Genomic DNA, 4,212 nt, shown 5'->3' on the forward strand with positions numbered 1-4,212 from the left:
CTATTTATCTAAGAAATCCTGGATGTAAAATATATTTTTAAAAAAGAAAGAAGAAAATATGGAATAGAAAGAAGTGGTTACCTATGGGGGAGGGAGAAAACAGGTGGGTGGGGACAGTGATAGACTTCTTTTAATATATCTTGTTATGTAGATTTGACTTTGAAACCATGTAATATTTTACATAAGTATGAAGAAAAATAAAAATTTAAAGACCAATCCCTAAAAATTGAAAATAAAACAAAATTATGCATCAATTTGATGGCACAACTTCACAGGGATTAACTATTCAAAGAGATTTAAAACCAAGTAATTTGACTGTATCTCTAGTGGGCTATACCCTAAGGACAAGAACTGCAAAAATATATTCTGTTTTCAGAAATTACATTATTGGCGATAGAGTTGGTATCATTATTCTGAGACTGTCTTGTATATAGTGTGAAATCAAGCAGATGAGTAATCAGTTGGCGTCATTGAGAATAGAGATTTTTTAATGGGGGAAAAGTACACATAACATAAAATTTACCATTTTAACCATTTTGTAATTTTTTTTATTTCAGCATATTATGGGGGTACAAATGTTTAGGTTACATATATTGGCTTTGCCCCACCCGAGTCAGACTTTCAAGCATGTCCATCCCCAAGATGGTGCACCGCACCCATTAGGTGTGAATATACCCATCCCCTCCTCCCCACTCCCATCCGCCCAACACCTGATGAATGTTATTACTATATGTGCACTTGTGTTGATTAGTTAAAACCAGTTTGATGGTGAGTATATGTGGTGGTTATTTTTCCATTCTTGTGATACTTCACTTAGTAGAATGGGTTCCAGCTCCATCCAGGATAATACAAGAGGTACTATATCACCATTGTTTTTTGTGGCTGAATAGAACTCCATGGTGTATACATATACCACATTTTATTAATCCACTCATGTATTGATGGGCACTTGGGTTGTTTCTACATCTTTGCAATTGTGAATTGTGCTGCTATAAACATTTTAGTGCAGATGTCTTTTTTATAGAATGTCTTTTGTTCTTTTAGGTAGATGTCCAGTAATGGGATTGCTGGATCAAATGGTAGTTCTACTTGTAGCTCTTTGAGGTATCTCCATATTGCTTTTCACAGGGGCTGTACTAGTTTGCAGTCCCACCAGCAGAGTATGAGTGTTCATATCTCTCTGCATCCACACCAACATTTATTGTTTTGGGACTTTTGATAAAGGCCGTTCTCACTGGGGATAAGTGATATCTCATTGTGGTCTTGATTTGCATTTCCCTGATGATTAGAGATGTTGAGCATTTCTTCATATGCAGTTTAACCATTTTCAAGTACACAGTTCAGTGGCATTTAATACATTCACACTGTTGTGTAACCACCACCACCATCCATCTCCACAATCTTTCCATCATCCCCAGCACAAACTCTGTACCCATTAAACAATATCTCCCCAATTCCCCTCTCCCCAGCCCCTGATAACCTCTATTCTTTCTATCTCTACGAGTTTGCCTAGTCTAGGTAGACTCATACAATCTCTGTCCTTTTGTGTCTGGCTTATTGCACTTAGCATATTGTCTTCAAAGTTCATTAATGTAACACGTATCAGAACGTTTGTCCTTCCTCTTGAAGGCTGAATAATATTCCATTGTGTGTATATACCACATTTTGTTTATCTGTTTGTATTGGTCAGGGAACTCCAGAAAAACAGAACCAAGAGCATATAGATATATAAAAGGTGACTTCGCATGGGAATTGGCTCACAAGATTATGGAGGCTGAGAAGTCCCAGCATCTGCCATGTGCAAGCTGGAGAACCAGGAAAGCCAGTGGGGCAATTCAGTCCACGTCCAAAGGCCTGAGGACCAAGGGGGCGATGGCGTAACGTTTCAGATGCCAAAGGCCTCCAAGAGCTCCAGTGTCCAAAGACAGGAGAAGATGGGTGTCCCAGCTCAAGGGAAGAGAATTTGCCCTTTCTCCACCTTTTTGTTCCATTTGGTCCCTCAATGGATTGGATGAGGCCCAACCACATCAGAGAGGGTAGATCTTTTTTTCAGTCTGATTCAAATGCTAATCTCTTCCAGAAACACCCTCACGGACACACCCAGAAATAATATTTTACCATCTATCTGGGCATCCTTTAGGCTTGTCAAGTTGACACATGGAATTAACCATCAGACTGTTCACCCATCAGTGGACATTTGGGTTGTTTCTATCTTTTGACTATCGCGAATAACACTGCGATGAACATTGGTGCACAAATATCCATTTGAGTTCCTACTTTCAATTGTTTTGTGAACACGTACACGCAGAAGTGGAATTGCTGGATCACATGGTAATTCAGTGTTTAATTTTTTTGAAAAACTGTCTAAAGTTTTCCACAGCAGCTGCACCATTCTGCATCCCCACCAGCAACGCACAACGGTTTTCGTTTCTCCACACCTCGACACTTGTTATCTTCTGTTTTTCTGATAACAGCCAACTTAATGGGGGCGAGGTTCTACCGCCTGGTTTTTATTTGCATTTCCCTGCTAGCTAATGATGGTAAGCAGATCCTGATGTGCTACTGGCCATTTGTTTATCTTCTTTGGAGAGATGTCTGCTCAAATCTTTTGCCCATTTTTGAATTGTTTGGGGTTTTTTTGTTGTTATTGAGTATTAGCTCTCTGTATGTTCTGGATATTAATCCTCATCAGATATGTGATTTGCAAACATTTCCTCCCATTCTGTGGGTTGCCTTTTTATTACATTTTGATACTGTCTTTTGGTGCACAAAAGTTTTTCATTTTTATGAAGCTCAATTTATCTATTTTTTCTTTTGTTGCCTGCATTTTTATATTGTATCCAGGAAATCACTGCCAAATCCAGTGTCATGAAGATTTTACCCTATGTTTTCTTCTGAGTTTTATAGTGTTAGGTCTTACATTCAGGTATTTGATCCATTTTGAGTTAATTTTGTATATAGTGTTAGGTAAGGGTCAACTTCACTCTTGTGCATGTGGATATCCAGTTTCCCGGCACCATTTGTTGAAAAGACTGTTCTTTCCTCCATTGAATGGTCTTGGCACCCTTGTTGAAAATCATTCAACTATACATGGGAGGGTTTTGTTTTTCTGGGCTCTCTATTCTATGTCACTGTTCATGTGTCTGTCTTTATGCCAGTACCACATTTTTTTGATTACTGTAGCTTTGTATTAAGCTTTGAAATTAGGAAGTGTTAGTCCTGTTTGTTCTTTTTTAAGATTGTTTTGGCTACTTGGAGTCCCTTGAGATTATTCCATATGAACATAACTTAAGGATGAATTTTTCTATTTCTGCAACAGAGAGTCAAGATTTTTGACAGGGGAGAAATATGTAAAATGATTGACGTTAAGTTAAAACCCTGTAATTCTAAATTTGAGTAAGAGACATCAGTGTGAACTCCTGATGCATCTCACATATTTTTTAAATGTCTCCAATGGGCGTGGTGGCTCACGCCTGTAATCCCAACACTTTAGGAGGCAGAGGCACTTGAGGCCAGGAGTTTGAGACCAATCTGGGAAACATAGTTAAGACCCTACCTCTTAAAAAAAAAAAAAAATTAGCCAGGCATAGTAGAGCATGCCTTTAGTCCTGGCTATTCAGGAGGCTGAGGCAGGAGGATTGCTTGAACCCAGGAGTTTAAGGTTGTAGTGAGCTATGATGACGCCACTGCACTCTAGCCCTAGCAAAAGAGTGAGACCCTATCTCAAAATTTAAAAATGTCCTAACTATTCATTGTAAATGTCTACAATGACTGACCCGGTAGCAATAAGCATCCCTTGCACTCAACTGTAGTCTCTGAATACCATTTCCCACTAAGAAAAAGATTAGGACTTCTTGGAAAGCTGCCTGATTCCAGATCTAGGTCAGAAAATCTACCAGATGAGCCTGGGAACATCTTTTCATACCAGACAGCAAGGAAGCTATCACAGACTATTGGAATTATGTCAAAAGTACCGAAGAACCAACTTAAAGAGGCTCTCACTGGCCAAAGATGAAACAATCTGGATTTCCAGAAGAATATATAACTGCATGGCCGGGCTCACGCCTGTAATCCTAGCACTCCGGGAGGCCGAGGCGGGCGGATCGTTTGAGCTCAGGAGTTCGAGACCAGCCTGAGCAAGAGGGAGACCCCGTCTCTACTATAAATAGAAAGAAATTAACAAACAACTAAAAAAATAGAAAAAAAAAATTT

The sequence above is a fragment of the Propithecus coquereli genome, unplaced genomic scaffold (assembly GCF_000956105.1).
Source record: "Propithecus coquereli isolate 6110/MARCELLA unplaced genomic scaffold, Pcoq_1.0 Scaffold120, whole genome shotgun sequence".
Classification (NCBI taxonomy): domain Eukaryota; kingdom Metazoa; phylum Chordata; class Mammalia; order Primates; family Indriidae; genus Propithecus; species Propithecus coquereli.